The sequence below is a fragment of the Phocoena phocoena genome, chromosome 4 (assembly GCF_963924675.1).
Source record: "Phocoena phocoena chromosome 4, mPhoPho1.1, whole genome shotgun sequence".
NCBI lineage: Eukaryota > Metazoa > Chordata > Mammalia > Artiodactyla > Phocoenidae > Phocoena > Phocoena phocoena.
The window spans coordinates 97,192,388-97,208,943 of record NC_089222.1 but is presented as its reverse complement, the minus strand read 5'-3'; positions in this window follow the sequence as shown (position 1 = coordinate 97,208,943).

The window sequence follows — 16,556 nt, the reverse complement described above, 5'->3', positions numbered from 1 at the left end:
ACCTCGCCGGGGCGACACGTCTAGAGTTCCCCGGTGGCCGTCCGCCCCTGGAGTAACTGCGCTAGAGGCCGTTAAGGCTCTACAGGCGGGGAGGGAGGGACAGGCTGGCAGTTGCTTTCTGAGTCATTTTGTCGTCTCTCTTAGAGCTTCGTCCTACTGCAGGGAACGTGAGGTAAAGAGAAGAGGCTCCTCTCTCCCCTCCCTCTTATAGTTTAGTGATGTATAGATGAATACCGCTTAGGTAAAACCTAAAATAATATTTTGCCTTCTGTGCTGGCCCATTTCCTTAACTAACAAAATTAAATTGTAATAGTTTCCACATTTGCAAAAAAATAAGGACATCTGAACTGTCTCTGAGGCCGTGCAAATGGAATTGTGCTTGATGGCGTTTTGCATTAATTATAATTAACGTTCGTTGAGTGTTCTCTTTCTGTGTGCCAGGACTCGTGCTAAATCATTTGCATACATTAATTCATTTAGTTTACAAAATCTCTATTAAGTAAGCGCCGAAGCATTGCAAAATGACGACTGCCGGTGGCGGTCGATTGCCAGGCTGCCGGCTGCTACCTAGTGGCGGGGGTGTGGGGGTAGCGGACGGTGGTTGCTCAGGAAACGGTAAAGCCCTTCTCTGGAAAAGGCAGCCCTGCCCGGGCCCACCGGGAAGGCCGATGCCTGGATCGCTTGAACCCTTCTGTAATGCTCGGTACTTCAGCAAATAATGGGGAGTGGCAAAAGAGAATCCTTGAATTGTGTGCGAGGCTGGAGTACTTGACTAGGAAACAAATCTAATGATCGGTTTATGCTGTTGTTGGAGCCCATTGGCAGGCTGCTCCAAAGTATGCCTCAATGGCATAGTGGATATTTTGCATTCAGGTTACTTAAGAACCGGTAGGTGCAAGAAGGATACTTAGACCCTCCTCTGTGTCCCCTTGGAAGCAGGAAATAAATCTCTCATACTCTCTCGCTGTACTGTACCAGAAGATAGGAAGACATCATTATTACTAGAGATAGGGAATTCAAGGCACAGAAGCTTGTATAAACAAACTTTGATACTTCTTTACTAATTTACTACCCAAAGCCCAAACTTTGCTTAAATTCCTTACTAATTATTGTTCCTTTGTCTAAAAAATATAAAAGCTGCCTGCTTTTGCAACTTCTTACTTAGGACTTATTTCTGTGAGACCTCTGTGCACATGAATTAAATTTGTTTAATTTTCTTTTTCTCCTGTTCATCTGTTGTGTGTTGATTTTATTATTAGTCCAGCCGCAAGAACTCAAAATGGGTAGAGTAGGAAATTTCCCTCTTCTGGACACTCTCTATATAAGCAACTCACCCTAAAAAGTTCTGCAAGTAGGTGGTTGAAGAGTTTTAAAAAGTCCAACAAGGTGGCTGACTGATATTAAGAAAGCTGCACATATGTTGGAAACAATCTCAAGAATGAATGAACAGAGATATGAATGGAGTTGAAAAACCAAAAAAGCAAAGGGAAGGAATTTGACAGCCTGACCAACTCTGACCAGCTGTTGAGAGTGTCTGGTATACTTAGAAGACTTTGTCTAAATAGACTACAGGCAGATGGATACCTCAGCTTCCATGGTTTTTGAACTTGACTCTGACATCCATCTAACTTTCTTTGTTTTAAATTACTGGTGATAAAATAGTTTGCTCACTTAAAAAAAAATCTTTCTGGAATAGTCCTGGCTTCTACAAGCTCCACGAGGCAGAGCTGGATGTGAGTAGAGGGTGGAGCCAAGATCTACCTGCAGGGTTTTGGATCTGTTTACTTCACAGAACCCCAGAATTTATAGTCCCTTCCCAAGCATTTTAGGAAGATTTTGTTCTGTCGGTCCTCGAAATTATTTTTGGTCTGACTAGCTCTGTGGAGGAAAAGCAGGAAACTCGGTCTTATGGATTTTAGCTCTTTTACTCTTTCCTGGAGCTGGCATTTCAGGGTTCTTTATAACACTTTGTATGTATCACACCTTACATTGTGTTCAAGCACTCTTATAATAAGAAGAAATTATACAGAAACCCCTAAAAGCATTTTATATAGTGTCATAAAGCACAGTTTCCAACACCATCCATAAATTTTTGCAGACTTTATCCTTTCTCTTTCATAGGCAAAAGACAGCTTCACTCCAAAATTGGTGCTTTTCTGGGCGTCTATATACTTCCTGAGAACAGAGCATTCTCTTCACTGTTTCTTCACCTTTTATACATAGTCTCCTGTTGTATTAGTTTCCTGTGGTTGCTGTAACAAATAACCACAAACTTGATGGCTTAAAACATGACAAATGTATTCTCTTATGGGTCTGGAGGCTGGAAGTCTGAAATCAGTATCACTAGGCTGAAGTCAAGCGATCTGTGCTCCCTCCAGAGGCTCTGGGGTAGAACATGTTTCTTGCTCTTCCAGTTTCCGCCCAGATAAACCCTCTTGAATTCCTAACCCATAAAAACGGTGAGATCATAAATGTTTGTTGTTTTAAACTACTTTGTTTTAGGAATAATTTGTTAAGATAGCAATAGGTAATGCAGGAAGTAAGGAAAATTTGAAGATGGAGACTTAGTGAATAGCGGTATCATTTGTCAAAAGAAGACAGATAAGAGGAAGGAGCGTGTTTGTGAGGAAAGGGTCAGTTTGGGAAAGACCAAGTTCACGATGCCCGTAGGATGTGAAGGTGGAATTGTGTAGTGGGAAGATAAACAAGTTTAGAGGAGTGTTTGGAATAGAATGTATTTTAGGAGTAATGGATCTATAGGTGATAGTAGAATATGTGGGATAGCATCACCTACTGTCACAGGCTGTCTTCTCTGGAAGCACTTACTGAGACTATGTTTAGAGTAAAAGGTATTTATTAGGGACCAGGTCCTATGAAAGGAAGGAGGAAGCAATGTTAGGCAGAAGAAGGCAAATGCATTACTGGCCCAACTAAACCCCAGTCAATCCTGCCAGGAGCTCTGGAACAATTATTGCCTGTCAGAGTATCCCTTTTTGAGTCAAATGATCAATTCTCTTTATACCCGCACCTTGCTTAGTCAGCAGATGTGGGTTGACCCAGGGAGTTCATGACCTAAGTGAGGTGGTGCTCAGCAGCTGAGCCAGACTCTGCTGACAGCTGGAGGACATTGCTAACTATGATGTCTTCAAGCTCTTGCTTGAAGAGGGATCTGGATAGGGCATCTGTGGGTCTGCCACCCCTAGAAAGAGTGACTAGAGTGAGTCAGCCAAAGGAATCAGGAAATACTAATATTTACGGGATAGGAGAAATGGAGAAAGAATCTACTGAAGGAGGCTGAGCAGATGAGGTCAAAGGAAATAGATAGCCATGACAGTCATCTCACAGAAGCCTATGGAAGATTTTTGACAGCGTTAAGAGGCAGAAAAAGTTAAAATAAGACAACAACAGGAATGTGTAAACACGAATGCCTTCGGAATGACTTAGGCACCAATCTTAGTGTTTTCTTCCAATAGCATTCTCTCCTCAGTTGTGGGAGGGGTCCTGCCTTTTTAGAATCCATCATCAGAGTTCCCAGTAGGCTGGTCAATCCCAAGACTCTCAGGCATTGGCCTCAGGGAAGGCTTTGAAAGGAATGCCTAGTAACTAGATTAGAAAATAACTAGGTTTAAAAATTACTCAGTGGGGCTTCCCTGGTGGTTCAGTGGTTGAGAGTCCACCTGCCGATGCGGGGGACACGGGTTCATGCCCCGGTCCGGGAAGATCCCACATGCCGCGGAGCGGCTGGGCCCGTGAGCCATGGCCGCTGAGCCTGTGTGTCCGGGGGCTGTGCTCTGCAACAGGAGAGGCCACAACAGTGAGAGGCCCACGTACCGCAAAATAAATAAATAAATAACTCAGTGAACAATTATGAATCTTTCTTTAAAATTACGAAGCATTAATCAAGTTTTCATATCTACCCATTATATAAATTATAGGGGACAGAGGAACATGTGAAATGATTCCACATGCTTGCAACTGGCATCTACAGGATGACTTAATTTCTTCAACATCATGTAAAATTGAGAGAGAGAAAGAGAGACAGAGAGAGAGAGAGAAGAATGAATGAACAGAACCAGCTATATAAATAATTTGCAGGGTCCAGTGTAAAATGAAAGTATGGGGTCCCTTTGTCAAAAAGCAGGAAAAAGATGTCCTTAAAGTACTAAAATAAGCTATTTCCTTTCTTCTGCAATCTATCTCTCGACCTTTCATGATATTTTTTCAATTGCTATTTTACTTCATGCTCTCTCAGGCAAGGACATTCGCTGGGCCAATGCAGCCCCTCATAGGTGCCCAGGGTCCTGCCCTGTGACTTGACATTGTTCATGAACATTCCAGGCCTACCTGCTCTCAGGTCCCCCTCCTTAGAGGCACCGGACCAACAAACAGCCTCAGTGCTGCGGGGAAGTTCAGCCAGCCATCTCCTTCCACCATCCTCCTGGGTAGATGTCAAACTGGCATAATGCATGATGGTGCTGCCTGCTTTGGAGAGAGCTGAGGGGGAGGGGAAGGAGTGAGTCAAGGGACTGTAGAACCAGCGGCCCTCTGGAACCCATCCCTAGAAAGAGAGGAGGCTGCAAGGAGTGGGCCCACAAGGGAGCTGAGGTGGCAAGCCCCAAGCACATGCTCTATCGTCCCATTATACTTCACTTAAAAAACACAAATGCAAGGATACAATTATTAAGACTTTCAAGACAGCGACTGCAGAGCATTAAACTCCAAGCATGGGATACCCCTGAGCAAGGGACCCTGTGTGACTGCATAGGTTGCACAACTTGAAGCTGGCTCTGCCTATAGATTAAAAAAAATTTAAGAGCCTCCTCAACTAATTGCAACATATGGATTTTAACGGAGGCCTGATTTGAACAACCAAGCTGGATAGACCATAGGGGTAATTTGAATACTGACTGGATTTTTGATATTAAGATGTACTGTCAATTCTTTACCTATTGTAATTGTACTGTGTGTTTAATAAAAAAAGAGTTCTTATATTGATATTTAGAGATACATACTAAATATTTACAGATGAAATAGCAGGATGGCTGGGATTTGCCTTAAAATAATCTGAGGGAGGGACTAGTGGGTAAGGGCATGGATGAAAAAAATGATTGGCCAGACGTGGATAATAGTTGAAGCTGGGTGTTGTGTAGGAGAGTTCATCACAATAGTCTCTATATAGTTATGTACTCTTTTTTTTAATTAAAAAAATTATTATTATTATTATCCTTTATTTTTGGCTGCATTGGGTCTTCATTGCGGTGCCCGGGCTTCTCATCACAGTGGCTTCTCTTTGTGGAGCACGGGCTCTAGGCGCGTGGGCTTCGGTAGCTGCAGCATGCGGGCTCAGTTGTTGTGGCTCACAGGCTCTAGAGTGCAGGCTCAGTAGTTGTGGTGCATGGGCTTAGTTGCTCCGCGGCATGTGGGATCCTCCCAGATCAGGGATCAAACCCGTGTCCCTTGCATTGCCAGGTGAGCCAGGATTCTTAACTACTGTGCCACCAGCGAAGTCCTGTTACGTACTCTTTTAATTACTTTTCCATGATAAAAAGTTTCAAACAATTATAAAGTGTTTAGGGATTGAAAGATTTAAGCCCCGCAATTCAATCCTGAAAATAGGAGGAATAAGTACCACCTGTATTATTTTGTAATTAAAAAAATTTTTAAAACAAACAAAAACCTACTTTATACAAGAATGTTTATATCATCTTTATTCATAATACATACAAGAAACACTCTCGGTGCTGTATCAAATGTGAATATATAGACAAACTATAATATATATTCATATAATGGACTACTACTCAAATAAAATGGAATAAACTACTGACTTACTCATCAACATGAGTCCCCAAAACCTTATGCTAAATGAAAAAGCCTTACCAAAAAAAAAAAGTACATATTGTATGATCCTGTGTGTATCAAGTTCTACACCATACAAATCTAACCTATGATGGAAAAAAAAATCAGAACAGTGGTTGCTTCTGTGTGGGAGAGGAATTATTGAATGGGAAAGGGTATGAGAGAACTTTCTGTTTTAATGGTAATGTTCTATGTCTTTATGGATTTTGGGTTAATTAAACACAGTTGGTCAAAACTCAGTGAATGTTCATTTAAGATGTGAGTATTCATGTAAATTTTACTTTATATCTTTTTTTTTTTTTTTTTTTTGGCTGTACCACGCGGCATGCACCATCTTAGTTCCCGACCAGGGATTGAACCTGTGCCCCCTGAAGTGAAGCTCGGAATCCTAATAATTGGACCGCCAGGGAATTACCGTAAATATTATTTAAAAAAACAGGAAACTAAATAAATATTGAACACTAGTTAATGAAATACTTGTTGAAGTATATAGGGAGATACATCAAAAGACGAGATGGATGGAGGGGAGGGATAGATGGATATATATGTGATAAAATAAGTATAATAAAATGTTGATAAGAGAATCAAAGTGGTGGGTTTATGAGTGTTCCCTGTAAAGTTCTTTCAAATTTTCTGTATGTTGGAAATGTTTCATAATAAAATTTTGGCTAAATGAAGGGAGCCATCTTCTGGAAGAAACTGGTATTACCGATTGGCTCAAAAATGCAAGAGGAACGAAGCATGGTATTTATTATGATTCAGAAGGCAATAACTGCTTAGTACTGTTCACATACTCTATTGGTTCTCACGCATGTGCCCAAGCTGTCTTCTTTGGCTGGAATCTTTCCTCCCTTTCACTGGCTAATTTCCTACCCAGATTTTATTTCCTCCAGAACAGAGGTTTGGAAATATTAAGTGTTTTAGGCTTCATGGGCTAAGAGGCAAAATTGAGAATATTTATATAAGTATTTCTATAACAAGAGAGAAAACCAATTTCCACAATATATCCATTGACAAAATTTAAAATATAATAATATTGAGTACGTTTTTGTAAAACAGATCTACTAAAGAATGAAATTCTTTTTGGGGAGGGGGAGGATAACATTTCTCTTAACATTTCCCTATCATCAAAATCAATTGCAAGTATTAATCTGTTAATCCTGATCTCTAATGAGATTTTACAACTTTTGTCTTTGAAAAATGTCTTTTCACCCTGACAAATACTACCATCAATCCAAGGACATATGATTTAAATTGAACATATTAATCTCTTGGAAGGCAATTATAGAATTAGACTATTTTCTTGATATTTTCCTTTTAGCATGTCAGATTAATTATTTCCAATTGAAAGTTAAGTGAAAGCTCCAAAATGCACAGTTAAATTGGTCTTGAAACATGGAAATTTTCTTTGCATTTGCATTGAGGTCTCAACAACACTACTAAAACTGTAATTTGAGCTCGAAAAATATAACCACTGCAAATTTGTTTGAGAATGGACAGCTTCCTTTTTAACTTATGAATCAACTAACGTTAGTGATTATTGAAATGACTTTACCACAGAATAAGTTTTGCATGTAAGTGCTGCATTGTCCTTAGCTTGAGTTTGTTAAGAAGCATCATCACATGATCAAAATTAGCAAAAAACGAATCCTAAAGCCATTCAATAAGTGTTCCATAATAGTGGTTAAGGGAGGTTCTTTTCATTTGAAAAAATTTCAATCTTGGCCCTGAGCTAAAAAAAATTAATAATAATAATAAAATGATACCACTGGTAAGTCATCAAACACTGTGTGGTAGGGCAAGTCAGGATATTCAGCTGCTATTTCTGACAAAAATTCATGGGCTGATGATGGTAAACCCATAAGAACAAATGAAGTTTATTGTTGACACCACTGGCTCAACACGTGGTGGATTCAAATGTTTTCCACAAAGAATCTGCTAATTAATAATACAATGATGTTATAACCATAGGCTTTACACCTTACATTTTCACAAGTGTTGTAAATCTGTCAAACTAAGGCTTTTTCTACTTTTTTAAAACAGAAGATTCCACTTAGGTGTATTGAATTAGTGTTTTCTCAACTTCTTTAAAAATATTCTCACCTGTTCAATGCAGCCTATTCATAAAGGCTAATTCTAAAGTCAGTTGAAAAATTGACTCCTTGAATAAACAGAACAAAGGAGCAGTTTCAATAACACCTGTCAACTCATTAAGAGCCAAGGAAAACGATTCAAAATAATTAGACTTCACTAAATAATTTAAATTGACTATTGATGTTCCCAGTGTTCTCAACACTTGAAGCAGCTGTTCTTACCTAAAGGCTAATGATCTTAAACAAGTTTATTTTTTCTGGATACATTTCTTCAGCTGCTGCAGTCAAACATCATTTAATTAACACACCATAAGTAAATGACTTTCCTTGCTTGCCTAACAAATGAGCCACTTGGAAATTACTTTGGTTGCAGCCTAATTTTCTTTCTCTCTCTCTCTCTCTCTCTCTCTTTTTTTTTTGGTGAAGAATTTTACTATGATGAGATATTCTATTTAATTTTTCTAACTTTTCTGTTTTCTGCGATTTGAATATTGTAATGACTGCTCAGTCTGGTAATGTCGACATATATTGTATTCTTTTAGCATATAGGTTCATTGCATAATAAACATAATGCTTTGCCATCTAATTTGTTAACAAAATAATCTGCAGGTCACAGTATCTTAAAGATGGAATATTTTAAGCTTACCATTTTCTTTTTTTTTGTTTTGACATGATAAGTATATGCTGGTCATAAAACTAATAATAAAATGTCACAGTATGGCGATACACATGGCACATGAAATGCTGTCAAGTAAAAATGTGTTACTGTGGGCTTTCCTGGTGGCGCAGTGGTTGAGAGTCCGCCTGCCGATGCAGGGGACACGGGTTCGTGCCCCGGTCCGGGAGCCCCGGTCCGGGAGGATCCCCCATGCCGCGGAGCGGCTGGGCCCGTGAGCCATGGCCGCTGAGCCTGCGCGTCCGGAGCCTGTGCTCCGTAGCGGGAGAGGCCACAGCAGTGAGAGGCCCGCGTACCGCAAAAAAAAAAAAAAGAAAAAGTGTTACTGTGATTTGTAGTGTGTAGCAGCACTAATAAGAGCTAAGAATGCTGCATATGGTCTCAGTCATGAGGACCCCGTTATTGTAGTGTAAAAGCAGCTCTAGACAATAGGTAAATAAATATGACTGTATTCCAATGAAATTTTATTTATGGACACTGAAATATGAATTTCATATAATTTTGTGTCATAAAATATTACTATTATTTTTTCCCCAGTCACTTAAAATGTAAAAACCGTATTAGCTGTAGGCTGTACAAAATTAGGCACCAGGCTGGATTCAGCCCATAGTCTGTAGTTTGCCAACCTTTGCTAGAGAATATCTATGTAAAGTAGACGTTTGAGTTGATTATTTCATTTGAGTTTATTATTTCATGGAAGGAAATTTATATTTTATTTTTTAAAAATGTTATTGGAGTATAGTTGATTTATAATGTTGTATTAGTTTCAGGTGTACAACAAAGTGAATCACTTGTACATATACATATATCCATTCTTTTTTAGATTCTTTTCCCATATAGGTCATTACAGAATAGAGTTCCCTGTGCTATACAGTAGGTCATTATTGGTTATCTATTTTATATATAGTAGTGAAACAGGAGGGAAGGGGGTAGGGCACAACCTTTAAAACAATGATACAGCCATAGGACATGACAAAGACTGGTTAGAACCAACTGGGTCCAAGATGGCAGAAGATTTGACTTCCAGCAGACCTTGAGCCTCATTATATGCTCATTGTAATACATTAGCATGCTAAATGACACACCCACCGGCGCCATGACAGTTCTGAGGCCAACCATAAAAGGTCAAAAAGTGGGCGGTGGCCCAATTCCTGGAAATTCCCACCCCTTCCCCGAAATAATTGGAATAATCCTCCCACTCATTAGCCTATGAAATTACCCAGCCCACAAAAACTAACCAGAGCACATTTGGAGGCTCATTCACCTTCTGAGATGGTCCACACTGTCTGTGGAGTGTGTTTCTTTCTAAATAAATCCATTTCTTACCTATCACTTCATCTCTGAATTCTTTTGTGCTGAGGCAAGAACAGTAGTGTGTATATGTCCATCCCAAGGGAATTTGTATTTTAGCTTAAAGAGATTATTAATATTCCTTCTGTATTATAGACTGTGTTGTAGTTAAATGTGAAAATCTTAGTGATTTCAAAGTTTTGAAAGTACAATTTCAGAAGAGAAAAAGTTAACACATATACTTGAATTCCTCAGTGTAGTAATATACTTTATATATTTCTGTTCGATAATATCCTCTCTTAACTGGAAAGGAAGAAAAGGTAAATTTCTTAAAAGTGCATGAGATAACCAAAAATAGGTCACAGGGAAATTTACAAACATATTACCTGAAAATAGCAGTCTCAAATCTATGTGCAGTATACATCCATTTTTGTTAAAAAAAAAATACGGGAGGCAGGGAATCTAGATATCGTCCCATAGATAAAAATAGATTAAAAGGAAACACAACATGTTAACAGTGACTATCTCTGCGTAGGGGAATTATGGAAGATTATTATTTTTACTTTTTTGCTTGCCTGTATTTTCTAAGATTTTTACAGTAACATGTTTTTAAAGTTGGCGCATGCTACATTATTTTAAAATAGAAAATATATCCTGAAGGACAAAGAGAACATCTAAAGATATACTTAGACTCCTTTAGAGATTATTATTATTTTAAAATTTTATTTTATTTTTGGCTGAGTTGGGTCTTTGTTGCTGCGTTCAGGCTTTCTCTAGCTGCGGAGAGCGGGGGCCACTCTGTTGCTATGCGAGGGCTTATTGCGGTGGCTTTTCTTGTTGCGGAGCATGGGCTCTAGGCACTTGGGCTTCAGTAGATGCAGCACGTGGGCTCAATAGTTGCAGCACATGGGACCTAGAGCATGTGGGCCTCAGTAGTTGTGGCTCATGGGCTTAGTTGCTCTGAAGCATGTGGGATCTTCCCGGACCAGAGATCGAACCTGTGTCCCCTGCATTGGCAGGTGGATCCTTAATCACTGCACCACCAGGGCAGTCCCTGGAGATTATTTTTTGCAAATTAAATTAGGTTTGAAAACTTGTGTAACATTCTGTGTGCAAGCAACTGTGTAGGAAAGCTATTCTGATAATTACTGTAGCTAGATCACTTATATCAGCTACACTGGTGTATGCCATATATGAGAGACACAAAATTCACTGATACTCTGAATTTTCTTTCTCTTCAGAGAAATTTTTTCCAGAACTGACTAAATTTTTCATACCTCTATCTGATGTCAATGGAGCCCCAAATGAGGTGGACCATCACATATAATTACAAAATGAAGGCTTTAGTATTTAAAAGCTACTTGGAAGTTGGTTACTTCTCTGCCTCCTGTATTAGCCAGGGTTCTCCAGAGAAACAGAACCAATAGTATATATATATATAGATAGATAGATAGATAGATAGATAGATGTAGATAGATAGATATAGATTTGGATATAGATAGATATTAGATGAAGAGATTTATTTTAAGGAACTGGCTGACATGATTGTGAAGGCTGCGGTTTCCAAAATCTGCAGGGTGGACTGGCAGGTTGGAAACTCAGCAAGGAGCCAGTGTTGCGGTTTAAGTCCAAAGACTGCCTGAGAATTCCACGCTGTTCCAGGGAGGTCAGTCTATTGTTATATCTAGATCCTCAGCTGATTGGATGAGGCTGACCCACATTATGGAGGGCAATCTGCTTTACTCAAAGTCTACCAATTTAAATGTAAATCTTATCCGAAACACCCTCACAGAAGGCATTCAAAATAATGTTTGATGATATATCTGGGCACTGTGGCCCAGCCAAGTTGACACATGAAAATAACCATTATACCACTTTTTTCTCTTTTTTTTTTTTGGCTGCATTGGGTCTTAGTTGCAACACGTGGGATCTTCATTGAGGTGTGCGGGATCTTTCATTTCGGTGCGCGGGCTTCTCCAGTTGTGGTGCACGGGCTTCTCTGTAGCTGTGGCGTGTGGGTTTTCTCTCTAGTTGTGGTGTGCAGGCTCCAGGGCATGTGGGCTCTGTAGTTTGCAGCACGCGGGCTCTCTCGTTGAGGTGCATGAGCTCAGTAGTTGTGGCGTGTGGGCATAGTTGCCCTGCGGCATATGGAATCTTAGTTCCCCGACCAGGGATCAAACCCAAGTCCCCTGCATTGGAAGGCAGATTCTTTACCACTGGACCACCAGAGAAGTCCCTACCCCACTTATTTTTTAAAAATGAATCATGTTGGGGGGGTGGGGTAGAGAGTAAAACTACCACTCTTATAAAAATGAACTTTTTGAGCTTTTAAGCACTCATAGTGTTCCAAATATAAATTAAAATTACGATTTTTTATTTAAACATTCACTTAATTTTCAATTGGAAATATGATGAATCACTTATATAGTTTTCACTGCCTTTTAGAAGCACTTCAAAAGAGATGATGAAATAAAGCTGTCAAGGATTCCTTTATTATTTTTTTAAAAATAAATTTATTTATTTATTTGGTTGCACCGGGTCTTAGTTGTGGCTCCAGGGCTCCTTAGTTGCAGCACGTGGGCTCCTTAGTTGTGACGTGCGAACTCTTAGTTGCGGCATGCATGTGGGATCTAGTTCCCTGACCAGGGGTCGAACACCGGCCCCCCTGCACTCTCCACTACGCCACCAGGTAAGTCCCTCCTTTATTATTCTTTTAAACAAAAGTCATCTTCTTCCCAGTTAGTTAGGCAAAGTCACCTGGAAAGTATTTCACAGTGCCTTTATTCCCTTTTATTTTAAAAAATATCTTTACTGGAGTATAATTGCTTTACAATGGTGTGTTAGTTTTTGCTTTATAACAAAGTGAATCAGCTATACATATTCATATATCCCCATATCTCTTCCCTCTTGCATCTCCCTCCCTCCCACCCTCACTATCCCACCCCTCTAGGTGGTCACAAACCACTGAGCTGATCTCCCTGTGCTATGTGGTTGCTTCCCACTAGCTATCAGTTTTACATTTGGTAGTGTATATATGTCCATGCCACTCTCTCAATTTGTCCCCGCTTACCATTCCCCCTCCCCGTGTCCTCAAGTCCATTCTCTAGTAGGTCTACGTCTTTATTCCTGTCCTGCCCCTAGGTTCTTCGTGACCATTTTGTTTTTTTAGATTCCATGTATATGTGTTAGCATATGGTATTTGTTTTTCTCTTTGACTTACTTCACTCTGTATGACAGACTCTAGGTCCATCCACCCCACTACAAATAACTCAATTTCGTTTCTTTTTATGGCTGAGTAATATTCCATTGTATATATGTTACAGCGGCTTTATTCTTGAAATTTATTTTTACTTTCACCTCTTCTTTTTCTCAGATATTAGCTGATATGTTATATGGGGGAAAATAAAATAAAATATTTAGTATCTCATCTTGAGATGGCTAACTCTTCTAAATTATTTTGGCCCTGACGTTTCATGCTATTTGGGATCAATTCTTTAAGACTCTTCTGTTGGCCTTCCTGAAATCTCACTACTTTGGAGAATGGCGGGCTGGCAGTTTACATCCAGATGGGTGGTGGAGACAATCATTCACTGGTTCCCCCAAACTATTTTATTTTCCTCTCCCAGAGAGAGCTTCCTATTTGTTCAGCACTAATCTCTAGACAGAAGCCCAGCTAGAACCTCCTTATAATAATAAAGCAGGGGCTTCCCTGGTGGTGTAGTGGTTAAGAATCTGCCTGCCAATGCAGGGGACAGGGGTTTGAGCCCTGGTCCGGGAAGATCCCACATGCCGCAGAGCAACTAAGCCCCTGTGCCACAACTACTGAGCCTGCACTCTAGAGCCTGCGAGACACAACTACTGAAGCCGGCGCGCCTAGAGCCCATGCTCCGCAAAAAGAGAAGCCACCGCGATGAGAAGCCTGTGCACCTCAATGAAGAGTAGCCCCCTCTCGCTGCAAGTAGAGAAAGCCCACGTGCAGCAACAAAGACCCAATGCAGCCAGAAATAAAAATAAAATAAAATAAAAAATAATAAGGCAGAGTAGTTAGCCCCTCCGTCCAAATATTATTGTAGAATTTTATTACTGAAATTCTTTCACTGTGGTTCTGAACTTCTTTTTGATTTACAGACCACTTCGATAATTTGAAAGAGCTGCATCTCCTCTTCTAGATGAGTGTGCAACAAAACACTTGAAACTATGTGTATAACCTTGTGCACTGTTTGGTTTTTATTATTGTGTGTGTAACACCTATTAAATAATGATAGCTAATAATGAGGAAAGTTAGTGCTCATTTGGAGCTTCTAGGTAACCCGTGATGAAATAAAATTCATATTTTATGGCATGACAAGAAATTTTAAACATAAAGTTTTCACTGCCCTTTTGGGCCTCCTTTAGTGTGTATTGTGTATCTGCATTAACCAGACCTCCTTAGGAGATAACCTTCCTTCTTAATCTCACACAAGGTCACAACTCCTCAGAAGATAACCTTCCCTCTTAATCTTGTAAGGGGCCACGATGGCCCCCTGTGAGTACAAAGTACTTGCTTTGTACTGTAGATATGGACAGTGTAAACTGTCAATAATACCTAATTTGTCTCAAAAACTTATATAACTTTAGGGGAAACACTGGCTGACACCATCCACCCTGGCTAGGCACCACAGTAACCATTTGAATGAATTATCTTAAACAGGATGACCTGGTAAGGAACATGGAATTAACAAGCCACCACCAACTGGAAGAATTTGGGAAAGGTCAAAAGGAGACACAAGTCCACGTGTCCTACCGACCTCCCAGAATCCTCCTCGCTGGAATCCATCTTGGCTGAGCGATGCGTGCACCACCAGGAAGGACCCTGAGTCAGAATGATTGGCCAGAGACAACCTGGAAACTAATTCTATCACCATAAAACCCGAGATTAGGAGCCACATGGCAGAGTAGTTCTCCTGGGTTCCCTTACCCTCCTGCTCTCCACCTGGGTGCCCCTTCCCAATAAAGTCTCCTGCTTTGTCAACATGTGTGTCTCCTCGGACAATTCATTTCCAAGTGTTAGACAAGAGCCCTCTCTCAGGCCCTGGAAGAGGTCCCCCTTCCTGCAACATAACCATGCTTTGACCTCTAATGGACAGAAGAGTCCTCAGAGCTTTTTGGGTTACAATCATCAGGTTGACTGGATTAAAATTTTCCACTTCTTTCTTAGATCGACTGTTGATTAAGTTTTTCATTGACACCCATGAACTGTTTTTTCACAGTTGGTAGTCTCTCCTTCCATGTCACAGGTCATATAGATAAGAGAGCAGGACCATAAAAGTCTACCAATGAATACTAACCAGAGAAGAAAACTTTTGATTTTGTACACCTAAACCTTCATATAAATCACAAAAAAATCGTGTAAAATACTTTTATTGTAAAAATAAGGCACATTTTCAAAATCTTTAGTGTCAAAACTCTTTAGATTAATAACTTCTTAGTTTTAAAACTTTAAAACTTCAAAGTTATTATTATATTTACTTCTTTCAAACATAAGATGTCATCCTAATTAGAAAAACTCCTTTGTCAAGATAAATTGCACTATCCAAAATGTTGTTCCAGTTTTCTGTCTACCTAGTCTCTTAACTTCATGTTACCTAAACTTGTACATAATACTCTCCTGAAACTGCTCTGTTTGTTAAAGGTTACCATCCACTATTACAACAGTCTCCTTCCTGCCACTATTCTGCTTTTCAATTCATCCTTGTTTCATGAGCAGTTTAACCTTTCTAAAACACAAGTATCATTTTGTCATTCCCTCAATCAAAAGCACCAAGTGAAAACTAGTGGAATGAATGGTGGGAAGTAGGGTGAGGCCAGATTATGGTTGCCCTGGAAAGTTGAATTTCAAGAGGGAAGTTTTTGAGGAGGGGATTAATATGATAAAAGGTGTTGTTTTACTTAGATCATGCCAGTAGCAGTGAGCAGATGAATTAGAGATGGGAAAGATGAGTCGGGGGGATCAGCTGTTGCAGAGATCAAGTACACTGTGCTGATAGGAGGGAAAGTCTTTCTTGTGGGGCCTAAGCCTGCCAAAAAATGCTACCTTGTTGAGAAGTTCATGGTGTTGGTTAGTAGACTGATTGGAAATTGATCAGAGTGTGCAGTGCAGGGTTTAACATATGCACAAAATGAAGCAATTTAGTTAAAGTGTAGCAATTTGATTTTAGATGCAAAAGCTGTATCTGAAGCACAAAAGTTTCCATGGTATGATTTTAAAGGGTTGCTGGCTCACTTGGCCATGTACCCAGGATCTGTGGCCACTCTCTTTAAGAGCTATGACTATACTCAGTTAGCCCCATGAAGAGAATCCTTTGGCCCTTTCCTCAGGATCCCAGGTCAGACAAACCAGACAAAACTCTGGTTCTGCTATTGATGTAAACTTGCAGGTAGCTGTGATCCTCAGGTACCTTCTGGGCATCCAGGACTCCCCCTCCCAAGTCATTGCCCTGCAAAATTGGAGAGAACTGTAAACCCTTTCTCTCTCCCTGAGCTGGAGACTCGTCTCAGTCCTCAGCAGCTGTTCCAGGGAACAAAGGTTAGTAGGAGACAGAATTCAGGCTTGCTTTGTTCTTACACCTATATAGTAAGACTGTACTTTCTAGGTAAGG